Here is a 23,827-nt window from a genome sequence, read left to right as displayed (position 1 = left end):
ACTTTCTGTGGGAGGTTTTGTGGTCCTACTCTCCATCTGTGTCTCAAACGGAAAATAACCCCTCCGAGGAATGATGCTAACTTTATGATAATGGAGAGTTCTGTCATGAGTTGTGTACACGCAAATATCTCTCACAAAACTCCAAACAAAAGAGCTTGTTCCTTCTTCGGGGCCTCAGGAAGTGACTGGAGTTGCAGTGACAGTACCCACGCTGACTTTATGACAATTTAAGTGTTTTTTGTGTGGCTGGTGCATGATAGAATGCAATTAAAAGAGCTAATTGAAATACCTGAAACATAATCAGAATCATCTTTATTGGAACGATAAAATGATAAAATCCGAGCAGCAGTTGCTGTTTGTATTTAGTCGCTACAGAGTTCCGGGAAGCTGGCTACCAGCGGCAGGTGTTTAGCTGCCAATAGGTGACTGTGAGCCAGCTACAGGCACCGCCAGATGACGGTCCTTTCAGGGACTAGTTAAGTTTAGGAAAAGGTCACGGTTTGGAACGGGCGAGCGTTTCCTGGGTGAAAGTATTTTGTTTTCGCTGCGGATTGAACTCCACTCCCTGGCTTGAAAGCTCTGTGTTTTGGCATGGCTGGCTGAGTGGCTCTATCTTTGGTATTGATAGGGGGATTTCATTCCTGCATGTTTTGTCGTGCATGATCAAAAAAACAATTTTTTCACAAATCGCACCCTGCTCTTGATGTACTTGCACAGAAATAGACATTACAGCTAAGAACTATGGATTTAAAATAAAACCTGGATACAGTGTTCAAGTCGGAGCCCTGTTTATTCCTATGAGAGTCGCTCATGAAGCCAAAAAAGTTCAACTTCAACATATAAAATGAACCGATTGATCGCCGGCTGCTTTCGCACTATGAGGCCCATAGAGCAGGCGCACTAGAGTCCTCTGCTGACCAAGCCGGCTACTTACAGTTAAGCGCTCCGCTGACTTGACTGGAAATTAAATGATTTAATCATGCGGCTTTTCTAGACTTTCCAAATGTAATCGGACCGAATGGATCAAATTCTGTTGGTGGAACAAGTTATTTTGCTGGGTTGTGACGCTCAACAGATATTACAGGTGTCTCTTTCGCCATGTTAATCTGTGACGAAAAAAGGTATTTTCGGACCCCATGACATTACGTGCTTTGAAGTCAATTTGACATAGCTGTATGGCAGCTATGTCAAATTGACTTCAAAGACTTCACCAAGCTGCAGCGCTAACAGATCTTTTAGCAAACTTTCTGTCTCTCCTTCCATATCATTATTAGCAAGACCAATATATGAGGACATAACAAATGAATGCACCAAATTGTCATGAAGTCTGTGTCCACAAATACATAGTTTAGTCAATCGTTCTTTGTTTAATTTTGAAGAAAATGAGAAGACTATTCACAAATTAAATATACTCCATGTTGCTGGTGCGTTGGTGACAGCGACTTAAGAGGACAACCAAATAATTTCCATGGGGGTCGTCATTTTGGTCATATTCCTCCAGACACGTTTGAGTGATATGATGAAAACTGTATCTATGTTTTTCTCGAGTCAACATATCAGGAGGAAGACTGGTCTTGGGTTATGTAATATTTTCTGTAGTGGTTCCATTTGTAGTTTTAGGAGAGCTGTTTTCAAGTGGAGCTAGATTATAAAGCAATATTTGTCTGTTATGGCTTATAGTTTCTCAGCTGGCTGTCAGTGAATGTTTAGTCAAACAGCCCTCATAAGTTCTGAGCAGAAACTGTTCCCCATGCTTATGTCCCATATGAGTACAACTCAGATTGGAAACACATTTTTGGCACCATCGACTCACCAACGGAAAGGGGGAGCAAGAGGGAGGAGGGTGGTGCTGGAGAAAGGCTCATGGAGTATCATAAATGAAAAGGGTTCATCCTCTGGGAAGTATGAATGTGTTAGGTAAATTCCATGGCAATCTGCCCGTTAGATTTTTTGTGTATAAGACTGACTGACACAGATTGGTTTTACCATCGTAAAACCCTGGTCAGAGAAGATTTTATAACATGAAACAGAAACAGAACGTAAAGTAAGTAAATCTGTGCGGAGGTTTTGCATGGAGTTCAACTTTGGTGAACTTTGACATTGTGAATTCATTGCGTTTACCAATTGCAAACTATCTAGATGGTGCTGATCTTTTAGGGAAGGGAGACCTGGAGAGTTCAAAATAGGGCTGGATGATATGGACAAAAAATCATATCTCTGGGGGTTTGTATCAACTGAATGGCGATACATGATATATATCCTTCTACAAAGTGGGCTAAATGTTCGGTTGTAAGTTAAAGCCACATGTCAGAGGTCACACTTTTATTAAAACAGACTATGATCAAAATCAAATGCAAAGACAAGGTTTACTTCCCTGTTAGAAAAAATATGTTAAATAAAAACAGGCCTATCAGTGAGAATGCTCCTTTAGCTGTTTTCAATCAAAATCTGCAAAGTTTTTTAAAAACAACTCTGGTAACTGTGGTAAAACTTGAGGGTTTGACTTATACCTGGGACAATCATTCCTATCCCATAAGGTTCTTATGCAGTACAAATGTTGTTCACTGCTCCAGTAAACAGGACGGAGATATTTCTAGTCCGCTCAGCAGAACTACTTAGTAAGTGGCCTACAGTGCATTACTGTATTACTGTACATTGATATGAACAGTTCTGTGTCGATATACCGCCCAGCCCTAGATCAAAATGGAGGAAGCCGTCATATGAGCTTCATTGGCTAATTCTATATAACCTTGATCTGTCAAAGTATAATGTGCTCCCCTGAAAGGATTTGTTATGGTTTGGGGACAAATATGTTCCCTTCAATTAACTGTGTTAACCAAGCCAAGTCCCTAAGGTTTGAGCTACTGCCGCCCGCAAGCACGCATTCCTGATAAATTACTTTGGTACGTGAATGACATTTCTATTGTTTACCTGGCAATCATAGCAACAAAAGATAAACTGATTGCTTCTGGGAAAACATTCCAGAGTAGTTTCCAGCTGTAGTAGTGTCATAGTTTTCTTAACCGCTGTGCAATGTTTTGGCATCTAACATAAACCTTCTTAACCTCAAATTGGACTTCCTGGATTGTATGTCATTGTCTCACCAGTACCTGAAACAATGCGTCCACACCAACGCAGCTTCTTACACAGGGCTGTTTTCTGTCTGAACATCCACGGAGGCCCAGATCCTAATGGGCGGGAAAATGGAAAATTTTGCTCCATCGGTGGTGGAACGAGTTACTAGACTGGATGCGGTCAGCTGAATCAGTCTGTCTTCAAAAATGACTTGAAGACTTACCTTTTCTGAGAGTACATACTCCCCTCGTATAGCCTGACAAGCCAGACCCACATCAAGATGTTGGGTCTGGGAACTCACCATTGACGGAGCTCAATCCGAGGAGCGGGATAAATGGTTGTCTTTCAAATTCCCTCTGCACGCAATAGGATAGAGCTACAATTACATTACATGTTATTTAGCTGACGCTTTTATCCAAAGCGGCTTACAATTGCTATATATGTCAGAGGTCGCATGCCTGCGGAGCAACTAGGGGTTAAGTGTCTTGCTCAGGGACACATTGGTTGATGTATTGCAGTGGGAATCAAACCCAGGTCACCCACACCGAAGGCATGTGTCATATCCACTGCGCCATCACCACCCAACCAGGCAGAGCAACGAAGAAGGTAGTGAAGCTAGTTGATAGATTAAACTTTTGTCGTATACGGTCGGCAAAACTCCGAACACATCTTCCTTTTGTAAGAATGATTTCAGTGCCGTTCTGCCCGCCTACTGACTCTATACACGATGTGATTGGCCTGACCAGAGTTCGGTTTTTCCAGCTCGCAAGCCAACGGAGAGTGCCTAGACCCCCCTGGCTGCAAAATAAATTTGCTGCCACTAGGGTGCATCTAGATTTCTAGGCTACACCTCGTATTGCTCCTTTTCTTTATCTATCTCTCCACAAAAAAAAATGCACTTATGTGTTACTTCATGCAACTTCATGTTACTTTAACCCTTATGGCACTTGTGTCAGGTGGAACAAAGAATGTGTGGCTACCACCAAGTGTTGAGGCATTTATTCTCTATGGCTTCTCCTTGGTCGACTGGGGCTTAGATTGAACATGATTTGTATGTCACTTGGACAAAAGTGTCTGCCAAATTATTAAATGTAGATTTAACAGGACATGAATGCATGATTAGTTCCCAAACCAGACATCAAACATCTCCCCCTACTTTGCTAGAATAAATACTAACTATAAACCAGCCAGCACCATTAATGTTAAAACTGTAAATGCATCCAAAGACACAGCAAACATGTTTTACAAATCAAACAGGACAGGGCAAAAATGTATACACATCATGCATTTTCTTTTTAAAATTCCTGTTACGAAAGCAGCCAAGCTGAGGAATGTTTCTACTGGGAGGTTGCAGTGCCAACTATTTTGGTGAAAGATAGAGCAATAATCTAAGTGACCCTTGAGGTTGTGGGTTGCCACTGAAGACACAGGGAGAACCTGTTTTTTTATGGTCTCGGTCACCAGATTTATACCTTGCAGTCTGGGGAGGATTGCTTGAAGACCCACATCTGCAGACCCCCTCGCCTCCCCCCTTCCCCGACTCCTTCAATTGTGCAATGAGAGGTGAATTCCCTGGTTGTTAAACAGCAGCAAACAGATCATCACTTCCAGCCAGCCTTGATTTGGTAGAAGTGATGGTGGAGGGAGGGAGGACTGGGGCTGCAGGAGAGACAAAGGTATATATATAAGGACAGAATCTGTTTTTTGTCCAAATGCCAAACCGCTGAACAGGTCAACAGGATTCCAAAAAAAACGTGTCTGACAGTAAACAGTGCCCACACTGCTACTCAAAATGCTACATTATGTAAATCCTCAGTGAATGCCTTCACACTGCATTCATGTAGCTATTTTAAACAAGGTTAATCTACTGGTAGAGGGATTTAATGGGGATATTAATCTGTCAGCATAGGCTTACATATACAACCATAATTCTGTTGTTTGGAGCCTGTTTTATCACCTGCTATTGAATAGTCAGTGAGGTTCCTCAAGTGTTTAGGATGATGAAATCCTTTAGCTCCGATTGAATTTGTTCGGAAGCAATAGGTGGATCAGGATGCTGTTTTTGGCAATTAACAGTGGAGATAATAAAACAATAATCAAATAATACCGCTGTAAGAAATCCCTAACATACTCCCACCACACACATTTAATATCTATTTTTTTTTTTTAAACCTTTTTAACTTTTAAGCGTTGCTATGAGCTAATTCTCAATGATGTTAATGATTTTTGTCCAAAAAATTAAAGCAGTTCTTAATTTTATTCCGTTCCATTTTTTTCAAAATACTTTTTTTTCCTTCCGAAAGTGCAGTGAAGGTGAAGGTGAACGAACTGACGAAATTAACAGGCGGCTTCACGCTAACTGATCACGCTAACTCATGCTATACTTTGAAAGTACTTGTACTACTGTATTTAAAAAAAGAAAAACCAGGAATTAGCACTTTTAGTTTTATCTTATTCTCCTGGCAATGCTGGCTAGCCTGCTCGTTCTGGTATGCTAGCTTGTAGAGTTAGCACGCTAGCTTGTAGCCTGCTGCGGTGTGGAGCAACAGTGAACATAAACATATGTATACTGCCAGACTATTTTCACCGCACGTGTGTAATGTTGGCTTGCTAATGTGATTTGCTTCATGGGCATGTCGTTGTACCCAATAAAATGCAAGTTCTAGACCATTTCACATCTAGAATACACAGATAATACTTTTATTTACTGGTGTCCACCGGAACTTCCTCCTAACAACCAGAGGGGTTATTTGTTTGTAGTTTTAAGCCTCTTTTCACCATAGTGACCATAGTCATCTTTTCAACGGAATAATGCTCACTGGGAAGTTCTTAATTTACAAATTACGTTGTGTTGCTTTTAACCAGTTTTCATACTTTCCCTAATGGAATTAGGTGTTTGCCATTCTTAATGTTGCTTCTTTTGTCATACTTTCTAAAGAAATATTTTTAGATGTTCATGTTAGCGGTTATCGATTTATTTCCTTGAATTTTTGAAGAAATGTTTAAATGCTGGTGCGGATTTTCATTTTTGTTCTATCGTTTACTGTTACGTTTTTTGTAGTTGGACTCAAAAGAAGGATACAGATCCCAACAGACGGATGGTTAAAGGTAAAGGTATGAACGGACAGATTGGATAACATGGGCGCCAAAATAAAAATATCTGTTTTGGCTGTTAGATTCTTAGTTTAAAGTTGGCCATAGTACTCTACAACTTGATAGGAATAATCTGGAGGCGGACACCAGGAAACGAAGCAGGATGGTTGATTGGAAAAGGCCGTCAGGTGTCTTGATTGGTAATGATTGTCAGGTATGTAACTCTACCAGAAGCCCAGAACAAAAGTTGCCACCCACAAACAGACATGTACACAAGAGGGAGGGGAAACAGGAGAAAACACCGTGTGCACCGTGTTGCTACGGTTTCCTGGTTGAACGACATGTTTCCTCAAAACGGTGTGAAATAGTGTGCAAAGGCTTAAAGTTTTCTCTCGTTTGGTGGTTGTGTCTCTCGTTTATTGGCTGTGTCACAGGTGATACATACCCAATCAGCAGAGACGTGTCTGTAAACCTGTGGTTATAAAAAGGCAAAAAGACTTGCGCACATATGAGGGTGTTCAACGCACCCCCGTTTCAGTTTAAAAAAAATGTGTTGCTACGTTTTGTCGGGGCTGAAAGTGGCCCTTGCCAGCGCAACAGCGTTGACTATGACACTTTACCTTTCAAAATGTTAAAACCTTGTGATGCTGTTATTCTGCTCATCCTTTTGTTCTATACCTTTTTAACAGCTTTATCAGTGATTCACGTGAAGTGTTTTGAATTGGATTGAAGTGGGACCTGAGCTTAAATAGCGGCATCCATCTCTGCTCAGAACAAATCTATAAAACTGCAGATTCCTAGTCCTCTCCAGAAGCGCGGCAAACTGCTTCCACATGTGCTTTTTCCATATCCCGCTGCTATTCTGGAATGTCGTTTATGTACATTGTCAAACTTCTCACACTGTGAGAATAAAGGCATAAAAGCAATTAGGGGCCAGGGGGGAAAGCAGAGACGAGGGGGAGGACAGCAGAGGGCTGGAGGGGCTGGATGTGCGGTGCCAGGGCCTGGTGGGTTTTTTGGGATGTGGGGGTTTTGTGTGTGTGTGTGTGTGTGTGTGTGTGTGTGTGTGTGTGTGTGTGTGTGTGTGTGTGTGTGTGTGTGTGTGAGAGAGAGGGGGGGGATCCCCAGGACAGAGCCTGGATCTGGGTTTCCTTTCACATGGGAAGCAGGGTGATAGCGGGGCTGCATCCTGCTTCTGGAGAATCCTCTGCACCACAACAGCTTCAGGCTTGTATCCATCTGACACCCCTATTCCCCAAATACCATCTCCAACCACCATGCCTCTGACATCACACAGGGGTCCTGAGAACATGCAAACACAGGAAAGAGGCTCCAGTGTCCACCCGTTTCCCACTTTTTTTCACTGCAAAGTACCGTCATTTATGGTTAACACAATTCTCTTTTAGACATATGGGGAAAATGTAAGGAAAGATTATAGTAAATAAGTGATTGCTGTATTATAAATTATTATTATATGCCATGCTATTCAGAATCTACTTGATAGGTAAAACTGAAAGTTGCTTGTTGGGAAGGGGGTTAAATAACTTTTCAAAGATAGGCTGCATGTTGGCAAGGGAAGAACTGGCATGGCCATTTTAAAAGGGGTTCCTTGACCTCTCACCTCAAGATATCTTAATGAAATGTTTCTCAATACTCGCTGACTGTAGAGTCTGTAGAGCTGCACTTTATTGTGTGTTCATGTTAAATAAAAAGTAAATTAATGCGTCAATTCTTAATGTAAACATTGATACTTTTAATAATGCAGCAGGTTAGAGAGAACCTTGTACAATTATAGAATCTCTTTCATATCCAAGCTAAATTGCTTTTGCAACTGAAATATCCCAACATCCACATTGAATCGGAAATATAATCACATTTTTTTAGCTTGGGCTTATAAAAACACGATTACTGATGACTGTAATCACCACTACATATGTGTGTGTTTAGCTGTTGATTCAGATATTTGTACTGTGACTGCATATGACCAGAATCCGTGTTTCATTCGTTTTTTCCTTTTTAAACTCTATGACATAGCAATTGTGATATTATCCAGTGAGATTTGAATTTTGCATATAAACCCTTAAAGGTATCCCTACTCACCAAACGTATTATGTGTGTCCTTGAAACCTTGCATTTTCTTGCATTTTCTTCCTCCTAAAACATTTAGAGTCTGGGTTTTTAATATTCTAAACACTGCATTGAATATTATTAGCTAGCAGTCGTGTTCCATGAGTAAAGTTTTGCTGGTACGTTGCTGTGTTTCTTGCGTGTTACTAGATCTCAAAAACTACAGCAAGATAAAAGATACAAACTCAATGGGAAACGCTTGTAAAAACATAACTCCGTAGTGCTACTACTGGTCAAAAACCACACAGGGTACCTTTAACTTGACTCGCAAACCCCTTCAAACGGCACAGATCAACATTTTATATTAAGAATTGATTAAAATGACTATGTAAGGTTGAAAGGAGTAGTAGCTCGTAGTGATGAACCGACTATGTCCACCGACTAGCTGCTGAACATAGTGAATAATGTTGTTCTGTGTCTCCTGGATGTGTAAATAGACAGCTGTTTGCAGACTTGTCTTAATAATTTGTTTAATTATAAGTTGATAATGTCAAAGTTGTGTTTACAGCTTGTTCTACTGCCCCAAAGTGGCCCAAAAAGTGATTTCATGTAGCGTTAAAGGAAGCAATGTACATAGACATTTTTCCATTCACGCATTGAGAAAACCTTTTAAAGGCAGGAATAAGAGATTGATTTCAAAGCCGACATCAACCCAAACAGTTACTTTGTAGGAAAACTCTGATTGGAGCCTATTTTATTCATATGCCTCATTTAAAGCTATAGTGCGTAGTTTCTGTCGCCCCCATGAGGAATTTTAAGTAATGGCAACAACACTTTCGGCCCGTCTACATGATACATGCCTTCCGTGATCGCGCACCCCCCACCCCTCCTCCACGTAGTTGCTAATAGCCAAGGACGACACGGAGGATTAAAAAAAAAAACATGATGGACTCTTCAGAAGAGGTATTTATCTTCACTCGAGCTTCTGCGCGCGAAAGTCACCAGACACCACAATCTTCTGAACATAGTCATACTGAGAAATCCAGAGATCCAGAAATCCAGAGCCTTTTCTGCCAACGGTCGGCCGTCGGGTTAGTGTGTCAGGGTAGGTTGACCAGACGTCCCCGGTTTCCGGGTACAGTCCCCGGTTTCGGTGACCTGTCCCCGGCTGGAGCTGTCCCCGGTTTTCACTGTGACTGACAGACCCAGAATTGGAATGAAAGAAAGAAAACATTGACCAAAAGTATTGTCGCGCCCCCTACACGCACAGGTTCAAGACAGCCAGAGCAAGCGCTGCTCAGAGCTCAACTTTGGTAAAGTAATCTTCTGAACATAGTCATACTGAGAAATCCAGAGAGAGTTGTGTGGAGCTGATAGTCTTAATTAGCTTATTAGAAACTCATTTGGCAATGGCATGAATGTAACGGACGTTCATTAATATCAAAAAGTTACACACTAAAGCTTTAATCAGTCTTAAGAGTCATGTAGTTGCTTGTGATAGTTTTGTGGTAGACTGTTTTGTTGGAGAGTACATTCACTGTCAGGAATGTGTTGAGTGCCTGGGGCGGTAGGATGCAAGCAATGAAGTGATTTAATGTATTTTGTTCTGTATGAATTGGTGCGATATAAAACATGTTTGTGACATGTTTACACAAAGGAGAACTGAAAACCTCCATGCAGCGTTGCCAGATACTGTAGATTTCCTTCTGTGAGCGCACACTAAATATTAACATGGACAGACACTCCCAGGGATGAAACATATGAAGGCAGTTAATGCAGTTTTAGTTTCATATTAATCTGTTATGAATATTCATAGTACACAGTAGCCTACATTATAATTCAATTCAATTTTATTTATAGTATCAAATCATAACAAGTTATCTCAAGACACTTTACAGATAGAGTAGGTCTAGACTACACTCTATAATTTACAAAGACCCAACAATTCCAATAATTCCCCCAAGAACAAGCATTTATTGCAAAAGTGGTGAGGAAAAACTTCAGACAGACCCAGGCTCTTGGTGGGAGGTGTCTGCCGTGCCGGTTGGGGGTACAATGACAGTGGCACAGCAGTGGCAATTATAGTCACAATTAAGATAATGGACCTATGACTAGAAATAGTAGTTGTAGTAGTTCATGGCGTAGCAGGGCACTGCAGGGCGTAACAGGGTGCCAAGCAGGCTTACTTATAGTAAATGGGATCACACTGATGGGTCTTGGGAGAGGGGGGGTATTTTTAAAGTGCATAAGGACTCTTATGTCTGGCTTTTTGCTCAAATAAGCCTCTTGTCATTGTAAATGACATACACATTATATACTTATAATATACAATAAAGCAGATTACTTGATTTTGCATATTTCCCCTACGTGTAAACTACTGCCAGAGATCAGTAGTAACCACTAGATGAGCTCACCTTGTCTCACATCGCTCACTTGTCAACATGACAGACGGGGAGGAACTTGCTGCTCGTAACAATAAAGGCAGTGACACACCAGCCCGATAATCGTCCGTCGGACAGTCTGGCGAGGTCAGTGACTCGAGTCTGTTCGGTGTGTTCCGTGCCGTCGTCCGTCCGAGGAGACCTGACATGTTGCATCGGAGGGTGGGCAGTCGGACTCCATGACCAATCTGATTGGTGGAGTGCTAACCCGGAAATGACGAGCGGGATGAGCCTGACTAAGCCTCTCAAAATCTGACGAAAATCTTTTAAACCGACCTTTGTCGATCTGAAATGAAGATTTCTCGCTTAAAATGTATTGGCGTTCATCCAATCAGCTGCCGGTTTTCATTTTTTTGGGCGACAATACAGATTAGTGCTGCCTGCTGTTATGGAGACGTATTACACGCTCAAGTCGGCGTCGCTTTTTGGACCTCGGGGAGCCGACTGATCAGCCGACTGATCAGCCGACTGCCTTTTCTGCCAACGGTCGGCCGTCGGGTTAGTGTGTCAGGGTAGGTTGACCAGACGTCCCCGGTTTCCGGGTACAGTCCCCGGTTTCGGTGACCTGTCCCCGGCTGGAGCTGTCCCCGGTTTTCACTGTGACTGACAGACCCAGAATTGGAATGAAAGAAAGAAAACATTGACCAAAAGTATTGTCGCGCCCCCTACACGCACAGGTTCAAGACAGCCAGAGCAAGCGCTGCTCAGAGCTCAACTTTGGTAAAGTTAGAAAGATATTCACAGATTTGAACTTCCGGGATCAATTACTCTACAGCGAAATTTTTTATTTTTTAAAATTATTAAATCACAAACGACGCATCTCTCCTACCGTAGTAAGGTAAACAACGAGCTACAAACTAATTTTCATCAAAACGAGCCGTTCTCCAACCTGAAGAAATAACATTGGTCTCTACAAGCAGCCGGCGGTGACGGCAGTAAGACGAGTGCTTAGGGACCGTCTACAAACTACAACGCCGAAAAGAGATACAACAAAAATATTTATTAATTTAATGATTACATAAGGTAGTGTCTCCAAACTTACCTCAATTATAACTTGTCTCCTGCGTGTTGTACTACAGCACTTAATTTAAAAAAATAAGCATATTCATAATTTTGGGGAATATTTTTTGCCAAAAACATGTAATATTTAAATAATTAAATAGAGTTGTGTCTCTAAACTTACCTCACATATAATTAGTCTTCTGCTGGTTATACTACAGCACTTACTTTTCAAAAAGAGGCATATGCCTAATTTTGGGGAATATTTTTTGCCAAAATTTCTTTTTTATATATGTCATAATTACAGAGTCATGTCTCCAAAACTACTCCTCACACAGAAGGCCCCCTGCTGGTTGTACTACAGCACTTACCTTTCAAAAATAAGCATAATATAATTTGGGGGAATATTTTTGCCAAAAACATTTAATATTTTAATAATTAAAATATGATTGTGAGTTGTGTCTCTAAACTTACCTCACACATAATTAGTGTTCTGCTGGTTGCACTACATCACTTACCTTTCAAAAATAGGCATATGCATAATTTTGGGGAATATTTATATTTTATATATGTTATAATTACAAAGAGGCATGTCTGCAAAACTACTAACAAATCAAATCAAACTTTATTTATATAGCACTTTTCATACACAAAAAGGTAGCACAAAGTGCTTTAGATATAAAGATAAAACAAAAAACAAAGCAGTCTGCTATTTCTGTATGACAGACTGTTGCTAAGTATAACAGACCGTTGCCATGGACCGAGTTCTGATCATAGACTCTGGTGGACCATTTTTGAATCAATAAAATCGTTTTTAAATCAATATAAGTGCTTATACGGAGCCCATATCGCTGATCAGGGGATCACAAAGGGAGAGAGAGGGTGCATCGCTAACAGCTACAGTGCAAACAGAGCATTAGTTAGCTCCATGGTTAGCTCACACACCGGGGCGACTTGGCTTCCGCCAGAAAGCATTGCTCAGCAGCAGGTAACCTCTGTATGAGTAACCTTGTGCTTAGCTGTGTAATAAGCTGGGTAATGTAGAGCGAGCCGGTCATTATTGTGAATTAGAACCCTGACATTGTTATGTAGGACCCCGACGCAAAGCATCACCCTGAAGGGGTTCATTTTTCTTTACATATTTCATGATGGCATTGGGGGTAGTGATGTACTTTCTGATGCTGTCTTTCTCAAAAATACTGGCCATTCAAAATTCATAGTTGCAAGCTTTTCGCTGAAAATGTAAAATTTTGAAGACAATTTGGATGGTGCAACAAGGCAGGCCTGCTTGGTTCTTTTGGGGAATGATTGTAAAGATTTACAAAGAATATGTTTATGTCATTTCCTCTCTAACTGCAACGTTTTGGGACCGATTGGTGGGATTGCTGTGGACGAAGTACACACGGTGATACACTGGTAAGAGCTAATGAGATTTAACCATGGATCCAGCTAATTTAAATAGCTCACGTTACTGTATTGTGTGAACAGTTAACTTTGTTTTTAAAGATTCTTTTTTTTGGGGCATTTTAGGTAGGACTGCACAATATATTGTTTATATATATATATAATATAGATATCGCGAAAGGTTGCGACATATCGCACTAGACACTACGAGATTTTTTGTGTTAGTTGAAAGAAAATATCAGTAGAAAACTGCACTTTCATTCTTCGTCATTCTTTTTTAGTGGTGCCTGTTATTGTCAATTCAATGTTCAATTTGTTCAATAAAAGAATGTTAGAAATGATTTCCTTTTATTTGTTTTAAATTCAACAAGCAATTTGTTCTATTGTAGAAGAATACTGAAAGCAGCAGAAATGCAGAACAGAGTACATTTTAATATGTTACTTTATCGCAAGTAATATTGTTATCGCGATATTCAACAACGTTATCGCTTATCGCATATTTTCCTTGTATCGTGCAGCCCTAATTTTAGGCCTTTATTTTTATAGGACAGCTGAAGACATGAAAGGGGAGAGAGAGAGGGGGGGAATGACATGCAGCAAAGGGCCGCAGGTCGGTATCGAACCCGCTGCATCGAGGAGTAAACCTCTATATATGGGCACGTGCTCTACCACTACCAGGTGAGCTACCCAGTCGCCCAGTTAACTTCATTTAATATTATATGTTGCAGGGTTTTTTTGCAGGGTGCAAATGTTCCAACAAAACAAGTTCCTTCCCGAGACTATTTAGCAAAGCCGCCTAGTCCAAGACTATCCAACACCTGACACCTGGACTTGGTTTTGAGTGGCTTCAACACGTAGTGCCGAATGCTCTTTTCTTTCTGCAGTCCCACTTTGTGATTTGGAACTTTACAAAAAACCAATGGTCCCTGGAGCAGCTCTGTTACTGGGCGGTTGAGCCTCTCCTCATATTCTGTTTCCTACAGAACACTGTGCGCTGTGGTCTGGCAAACATTAGTGCCAATTCCACCATTGCCCCCTATAGGACGTATTCCCATCTCTCTTGTTTGCTTCCTTGAAGTTACATCACAGGTATGACCTCACTGCACAGCGCGGCCCAGTCTAAACACACACTCACTGTGATGTTGCCATAACAATGTGTTCAACTGGCTCTCAGCTCAGCCTCGGCCCGTCCAGCACCGAGGCAGTCCATCACTCATAAAGCTGTAATGCCTCTCACCCGAGAGGCTGCAGGTCTCCACACTGCCCACCCCTCCATCGCTGCGATGACGACAGATTGTTTTTCACAAGGAAAAGCCAGAGAGGGGAATGGATTCACCAGATGTGCTGTATTAAATAGACAAATGGAGCATGGGAAAGCTCTTCATAAAAAAATAAATAAGAAGAAGACGAAGTAATTTGAAAAAGAAACGACTTCAGTGCTCAAGAGTAGGAACACATTAGATATAAGCTTAGTGCAGGTCTTGTTCAGTTTGTAGATTCGTGATGAAGAGGGCTGAATTTCATGTTAGGAAGAAGTCGTGGCAAAGGAAGCAGCTGTCTTAAGATTTTCTAATATGTTGCACAGACAACAGGGGTGCTTGCAAAGTCAGAAAGCTCAAATTCATAGACATGAAGTCCCCACACACTCTGATTGGGTATAATTCCAGGGGACCCATGTGGAAATCAGCGGTGGAAGAAGTATACAGATCCTTTACTTAAGTAAAAGCACTAATATCACACTGTAAACAATACTCTATTACAAGTAAAAGTACTGCATTGAAAATGTTACTTAAGTAAACATGTGTAAGTATCATCAGGAAAATGTATTTAAAGTATTAAAAGTAAACTCAAATGCAGAAAAATCCTCACATTTTAGAAAGAGTTCTGTCAATCCAGTGTGTTTAATGGTCTGATCATTTCAGCTGGACTTGTAGGCCGTTACATTGCTGGGTAGTTCAATTGGGTAGCTCACCTGGTAGAGCGTGCGCCCCATGTACCAAGGTTCAGTCCTTACCGCAGCGGCCCAGGGTTTGAATCCGACCTGTGGTCCTTTGCTGCATGTCTTCCATCTCTCTCCCCACTTTCCGATATAGGTGTCTCATTGTTTTTCAGGGTTGTAAAAAAGTTACTGGACGAAAGCCATTTCTGATATTGTGCCATTTTATAAAATGCTTGGATTTCAATAGTCAACAAATCATTTTCCCTACATTGCATATGGAAACACCAACACAGTAATGCATTTTGCTAACATGCTTGTTTGTTTTAACGTGAGACACTTCATGGCTCCTACCAGTCATAGCTGTTGTTGAGGAAGTTGACTTTCTCCCAAGACTCCCAAAGAGTTTACAGCTATGTCAGAGTTAAACACGCACACACACACACACACACACACACACACACACACACACACACACACACACACACACACACACACACACACACACACGTGATGAGTCAAATTGAGGGTTGCTAATTATAGCCTGGGGAAAGTTTAGCTGTTTTGCTCGCCGTCAGCTCTCTTTGGGAAGAGCAGAGGAAGAGAAGCTGCTAGCGGGGGGGCAGCGGCTTCTTTCTCCAGGCATCTGGCTCGTCCTCGTCCTCTTCCTCGACTATACATGCTCATCATGCATGTTCCTTGCATTCGGAGCTCTACAACAACCTCCAGCCTCCTCTCTGCCAGAGGTCTGTCTACTTCCATTGCTTATATTGTCTTTCTTTTTGGTTTCAAGTATCTATATATATATAGATACTTTATATTATGAAATTGTATTATGAGGATTTTTTATGTATTATGTTGTGCTGTCTTTTTTATTGGACCATGACTGTGTAATAAAAAGTAACCACGGACAACTGGCAGTCATTGACTGTCTTACAATTAGTTCAATAGCTAAATTTCATCAGCAGTTCCAGGGCAGGCAAATCCACAAAAGAGTTGAGGCATCAAATGTTATGATTGTAGTACAGAGAATAAACATTATAGGCTACATCATACAAAATTTAAAATAACTTTCCATTAAAAAATATACATCATACAAAACATGATTGGTTAACGGTCATATAAAAGGGTCACACAGTAATTGTATAGTAGGGCTGAGTTTAAAAAAAATCAATTTTCATTTGAATGATCCAATATTGATTCATAAAATCCAGAATCGTTGGCCTGTATCATATGAAATGAGAAGACCTAAGGAATCCATTGGTACCAGATACGCGAGCTTGTTGGGAAAGGGGTTAAATAACGCTTCAAAGATAGGCTGCATGTTGGCAAGGGAAGAACAGGCATGGCCATTTTAAAAGGGGTTCCTTGACCTCTCACCTTAAGATATCTGAATGAAATGTTTCTCAATACTCGCTGACTGTAGAGTCTGTAGAGCTGCACTTTATTGTGTGTTCATGTTAAATAAAAAGTACATTAATGCAACTGCCTTGGCGTCAAAAATTAATGTAAACATTGATACTTTTAATAATGCAGCAGGTTAGAGGGAACCTTGTACAATTATAGAATCTCTTTCACATCCAAGCTAAATTGGTTTTGCAACTGAAATATCCCAACATCCACATTGAATCGGAAATATAATCTAATTTTTTTAGCTTGGGCTTATAAAAACACGATTACTGATGACCGTAATCACCACTACATATGCGTGTGTTTAGCTGTTGATTCAGATATTTGTACTGTGACTGCATATGACCAGAATCCGTGTTTCATTCGTTTTTTTCAAAATAAATCCCAAAAAGCAAAAAAATCTCAATACGCATTTCCAAAACCAAAATGAAAAAACAGATAACGACTTGTTTTTCTAATTTCCGATTTTGCGCTCAAATGAAAAATGGGGGAAAAAAAGCATAAACAAGCATTTCATCCAATTTTGATATTTTCAACTGACACAAATTGTGTGACCCAGAAGTGATCTCTACTAGAACGCTGGAATACTGGAAACGAGTATTGAGAAAACAAGTCATTTTTTGCTTTTTGGTTTTATTTTGAAAAACGAATGAACGAATGACACATGGATTAACAGACCCTGGATCAGGTCCTAAGTAAAGACACTCTTTTTGGGATCATGGACTGCATGGACTCATGCTGAACATGAAGAACTTAAAGCTTTGTAAATCGTGCCGTACTTTTTCATTTTTCTCTGGCTTTAAATTATCCAGGCAGGTTTTCCGAGTGACATGTGTGAGGTCATTGAAAACATTCAGCCCTTCTGCTTCACCTCGACTCCAACAAGTCCTCTAAACTAGCTCCGTCGTCTGGGCCTGCTCAGGCTCCCAGTTTGTCCCTCGGCTACAGGACATCTGAACTGGAGCTGCCCCTCCCGAGGCCTTTGCTGCCTGCTAATTTGCTGTTCCCAAAAACCCAGACAGCAGGAAAAAAAATCACTGCGATGCCTTCGAAAAAAAAAAAATACAAAAATGTGTTTCGTAACCGTCATATGTCAAACATAGCAATTCTGCCTGTGTTGTTTTTTTGGGGATTCTATTTAAAATTTCTTTTCTCCCGCTCGCTGTTTTTTTTTATGCTAACCATAGCGTTTCTTCCATCATCACAGCGCTGGTGGGAGCGTGCAGCCAATTCCAGAAACAAATTTGTCCGGGAGAGCTTTGCTATTCGTTGTCTGAGCAACCCAGAGCTTTTTTTTTTCTATGGGTGTGCCCGCTCTATTTTGCTCCACTCTGGGACTCGGCTGTAATTGCTTGTTTAAGGATAATAACAGGGGAAGACTCTCAGAGGAGCCCCGCACCGCAATCACCAGCCTTGAGGCAAGCATCGCAAACCGCAGTGCAGTGCGACGAAGGAGTGGAGGGCGAGGGGGAGGGACAGAGGAAGAGCGAGACAGACTGGGTGGTAATTAAGGGCTTATTTTTCCTGCCAAATGAAGAGTATCTGCACAGCTCCCACCTGCTCAGAAGGGATTGTGCCGCTGTTTGTGTGTTGGTGTGTGTACCTCCTTTATTTCTGAAAAAGGCCGGCCTCTGCCGCCTGTGCTTTTCCCCAATGGTGTATGTTTAATGTAATGCAGGGATGGCTGCCACTGCAGGCAGCGGGTCTGTCAGACAGACAGAAGGGAGGTAATTAAATTAGGGGTGGCACTCCAGCAACCTGGAGGCTGAACGAGGCGTGGGGGATTTCAGCGTGATCCCTGGGACTCATTGTTTCCCCTTCTCTCAGTACAACACAGAGTAAACCTGCTTTACCCACCGGACTCGCAACATGTCACAGTGGTGCAGCCTGGGAAGACAAACCTTCATAAGTACACATGATCACTATCACATTGCAATTCATACACATAAGCCATCTGCTTACAGTTGGATTTACAGACATTATCAGGCGCACAGTACAATGTTCACAGTGTTCAGGGAGCCAGACAGCAGGCATAATGTCTGAGACTGCCTCACTGTGGCTAGAAAACATCACACAGGCATCCCTTCAGACCAACACTGGGACATGGAACAGATGTTGATCTCTGTCACTCTGTTCTATGGCAAGCCAATAACGTCTAGTTGTGCGTGTCACCATGAAAGATCTTTACACACTTAGGGCGCTTTCACACCTGAAAGTCCGAACCAAGGTCCGGACCAATGTTCATGTTTTTGTTACATTGTATACATTTGATCCGGTTTGGTTTCACACTGCAGTTATGCAAGCGCACTAAAGATCTATACGTGACAAAACTACGTCCTGCCGTCATCACATACGTGAGCTGCGTCTCCAGATACTTATAATTGATTGGTTTGTAGACGGGCTTCCCCGTCCTCTCGTATCCTCTCTCCATGTCGGAGTTTTTTCAACGGACTGCTGCTCTCCTCTACTGCCGCGGCTCTTTTTGTGTTGTTGTGATGTTGAGAAGCAAGACACGGGAACTTTCTTTCTGGAGAATTTATTCAGAGACAAACAGAAACCTACACTGTACATTTACTACCACCTAACAAATAAACTGCTGATGTATTCTCTGCTCTGATAGCCGACAGCTGTCTGCTCTGAGCGCATTCACCATCACTCTCTCTCACGTAGGCCTACAGGCTAAGCACCGAGCTATTCACCAGTCTTGTAACACAATTGAGAGCCTGCCAGAGCTTCTTGTATTTGGTCCGAAAGTCCGAACCATCCAAAAAATGCTTTCACACTATAAACGAACCAAGACCACCTCTTTTGATCGGACCAAAATTTGGTCTTTTGATCCGGACCGTGGTCCAAGGCATCTTTCTTGTCTGCAATTTTGGTTTGGACCAAACTGAAAAGTCCAAAAGTCCGGACCAAATGAGGTAGGTGTGAAAACGCCCTAAGTTATAGCGTCTCAAAATGTAATAATCTGGCATCATAAATGTCACTTTCTCCGGTTAAAATGTCAAACGTCGCAGATCATATCAGCTTTAACTACTCCTAATAATAAATAATAAAATATTGATCATGTCTGGTAAAGTGCTCACTTCAGCCGGTATCTTTACTCCGCCAAAAAAATCTTTGGAGAAGAAGACGCTCCACTCTGTAACACTGCTGTACAACACACACAACAGGAGTTTGTCTGTCAGATGCGTTCTTTCCGCGCTTGTTCCGGTACTGCCGGAAATTCCGCTGGATGTCCCCTCATTTTGGCAGGATTTCCGTCACCTTCCTCTCTCTTTGTGTTGGCGTTCTAAACTGGATTTCTGAGGACTATGGTTAACTGCTCCTCAGATCTCTGCAGGGTAAATCCAGACAGCTAGCTAGACTATCTGTCCAATCTGAGTTTTCTGTTGCACGACTAAAACTACTTTTGAACGTACACGTTCCACCAAAACAAGTTCCTTCCCGAGGCTATTTTGCAGAGGCACTGTGGCTCCGTCCGGCGCTCAGCGACGCCCAAGACAAGTGTGATTGGTTTAAAGAAATGCCAATAAACCAGAGCATGTTTTTCTCCCATCTCGGAATACTGTGTGGACTAGCCAGACCTTCCTGGCAATGCAAACGTTCTTATTGATGGCTTATAAAAGATCTATATAGCATTAGAATCTAACTCATTCATCAATAATGAAGCCACTAGTTACAACTTATTAAAGCATTATAAAGGGGACCTTTTTTATAAAGTGGTATGGGAATTTATTTAGTGTAAAAAGGCAAGAGTGTGCAGTTTGTATGGATAATGATAATGTGCCCAGCCCAGCATTGTTTACAATTGTCTGCCAGACTGCAGCCCATCTGAGCGAGGCCTCACAGGGGATGTACACGCATGCCTCCAGTTCCTCCATGGTAAATAAATGAGATGTACAATTTGGCCCAACTGTCACAGGACACTCGGGAGAAAAGGAGGGGGTCGCATCGCGGCGGGGGGCTCACTCATTTACAGCCCCGCGGCCCCATTCCTACACCTCAGAGGCCATGTTATCAAAACATCACAGCAGGCGCGGATCCAGCCGCTCCTGTCACTAGCCAGTCAAGCAGGTGTATTCTTGCACTTGTCTGTACTGCCTTGATCTATATTCCCCCTGCCACAACCCCCCCCCCCACCCCATTCCTACTCACCCACCACCGCTGAATACATTCTGAGGTCCCATTAATCCCATTATGCAAATGGGGGTTATAAATCGCACAGGGTTTACTCTTTTCTTCCCCTTTCTGTCTCCCCTCATTCCACCACGTTTCTCACCACGCTAGCACCGCACACGGCTTTTCCTGCTACTTAATTAAGCGAGAGCAGCAGGGTCTGCTACAGCAGGCACAGGAAGAATCCATGATAAATGCTTTTTTAGGGGGTAAAAAAAGAGGCGCGGGGTAGGGGCGTTTCAGCTGGCAGTGACAGATTTACATCCAGCATGGTGGTGACCCGGACAAGGACAATTGGCAGAGAGTGTGTGAGTCCAAATCCCCCCCCCCCCCCCCAAAAAAAAACAAGGATAAATACATAGATAGATGGATGGTAGTACTGGTGAGGCAGCATCAGAGTTGGATGGTGCTCAAACACCTCTCTGTTGCCGCCATCTGCACATTAGTTACACCTATGTTGTATAAAAGGAGTTTGGACTTTTCACCGAATCACCATTTCTCATCGGCGTACAGGACTTTATGTACAGACATTTCTTTGGTAAGCCTTTGGCGGAGCGATTCATTCAAAAAGACTCATTTATTTCCCTTATGCAAATCATTTATTGCCTCTGTCAAATTCTCTTAACTTCTGTTTACATGCACGCTGAACTTGGTCCAGAGGTCTGTTAATTTTAATCACCCAGTGATTTTCAATCCCACGCAAAGGCTATTTGTTCTAATTAAAAGCACTCATGCTCAGGGTAGTAACACTCACTAGGCAAATAAATAAATTACACAAATTCCACTGTAGACTGTAGACTTCATCCAGTGTCTAAGTGTATACATGCTATCCAAAATTCTTCTCAGAGACTCAGAAATCCAGAAACTACTGAATTAAAAAAATTGTAGATTTTACACGAGTAAAAGCAATATCCTTGATAGTAAATGTTATATTATGTAACCTAAAGTGGGAGCTCAAAAGCATTTCATCAAATCTGAATTCTGTATTGAATCTGCTTGTCCAATCCAAATCAGTTCAAATCCCACATAATATCTAAATAGGTTTAGCAAGTAACTAGTCTATATCCACGACCTTCCACTTCTGGGATTGTACTGTTGCCACCGGAAATTCTGCAGCATGTCCTTCTTTTTGGCCAGATTTCCGTTACCTTATGCTTTCTTTGTGCTGGAATTTTAAACTCTGGTGGATTTATGAGTATGGTTAACTGCTCCTCAGATCTCTGCAGGGTAAATCCAGACAGCTAGCTAGACTATCTGTCCAATCTGAGTTTTCTGTTGCACAACTACAACAACGCGTGAACGTACACATTTTCCACCAAAACAAGTTCCTTCCTTAGGCTATTTTTAGCAGAGCTCGTTTTTCACAGCGCTGTGGAGGAAGGTCTGGCTAGTTCACACAGCTTTGGCAAAGGTCTGGCAAAGCGAGACTAGCAAGTAACTAAATTGAATGCTAACAAAACGTCAAAGATTAAATTTATTAATTATTTGTACTTTGTATTTTCCTACTCAATGTTCACAACGTATAACTGAGATAAAGATATGAAGAATCGGTTAAATGTATTTGACACATTGAAATAACAACTGTACTGTAGTCTACTTTGCACACCTTATTTTTGTTGCCCATGCAGAACTATCCGTTACTAACTTTACGACGTTACTTTTCCACAACGAAAAAATAAATTACCAAAGTAACATTGCAAAATGAAAACTATAATGCACATACAATAGTTGTCGTATTCAGAAGTTGATCTAGGTTAAGTTGATTTGAGCCTAAATCAATTCAAATTAGGAATTAAACTCAAATTAACATTTCCATGATAATGTGGGGCAGTGCAATCTTTCCCTCAACAATAAGCTTATTGTCACTTTGTATTGTATTGTGAAACATAAAAGTAGGCTACAGTTGGCTTGTCCTGTCAAGACACGCATCTATATTCCTACAGCAACATGTTAGATTTGCTATAAACAGCAACCGAATCTTCCAAAAAGTCACATCTGGAATAACAAGGCCTCCTTGCTCTTGTGATTGTGGTTTACAGAGCCGAGTTCCCCTCCCTCTTGTTCCCAAACTGGACACTGCATGTGTCCCTGACTGTGGCTGCAGTCAGTGCTGCGTTGGCAGGCCTAGCAGAAAAACTGACCTTCAGACTTATATCAGTTGTTGAGGTACAGCTCTGTGCTAAAACTAACCACAAGCGCAAACAGCTAATTAGCTTATAACGTTTGTTGTCGGGGCACTGGTAAAGTAAAAAGAAATCGCTATTTCTATACCACTAACAAGGCTCAAAATAACACCACACTTCCACGGTAGCATAATGAGGGTCCCAACATGTAAAGGCCCTGACACACCAACCCAATTATCGGGAGCAACCAGACCCACGTGGCGCGTTCGTCCAATCAGCTGCCGGTTTTCATTTTTTGGGCGACAATACAGATTAGCGCTGCCTGCTGTTATGGAGACGTATTACGTCTCGCACACGCGCAGAACGTATGCTCAAGTCGGCGTTGCTTCAGTGTGTTCCGAGGCACTTTTTTGACCAACTCGGGGAGACAGTCAGTCCGACTGCCTTTTCTGCCGAAGGTCGGCCGTCGGGTTGGTACCGAAGCATTGAAAACTTTGTAAACTATCTTTTTAATAAACTGTCTGTACACTTACAAAGTTCTCAATGCTTCGGTTTACATGTAAGGACCCTCATTATGCTACCGTGGAAGTGTGGTGTTATTTTGAGCCTTGTTAGTGGTATAGAAATAGCGATTTCTTTTTACTTTCCTCATGCCCCGACGACTAGCATTATAAGCTAATTAGTGGTTTGCGCTAAAACTGGTCACATTCGATTAGCATGAAAACATATCCCAGAGAACGGTCGACTCGGTACACATGTGTTATTAACCCCTAGGTTAATTTTGCGCCGGAATTGTCCTTCAGTAAAGTTATAAAACCACTCACCCTACTGTTTAACCCAAGTAGGCAACTATCATGTTTTACAGTGTAACTACAATTTGTAGTTAGTTAACTGAGAAGGGAAAACCTTGTGTTTATGCTGCATTTGGCTGAACCTTCAATTCCCTTCGTACCGTGCACAAAGCGCTTCATTCTGCATGGCTTTCTCACTCTCAAAACTAATTAAGCCTAAAAGTGTATCTCTCCTAGGAGATAATATACCGTATGTAGGAGGAAATATCTTGTACGTAGGAGAAACATTGCCCAAAAAACCCCCAAAAA

This window comes from Sander lucioperca, chromosome 12 (assembly GCF_008315115.2).
Source record: "Sander lucioperca isolate FBNREF2018 chromosome 12, SLUC_FBN_1.2, whole genome shotgun sequence".
NCBI classification, from domain to species: Eukaryota; Metazoa; Chordata; class Actinopteri; order Perciformes; family Percidae; genus Sander; species Sander lucioperca.
This window is presented reverse-complemented; position numbering follows the sequence as displayed.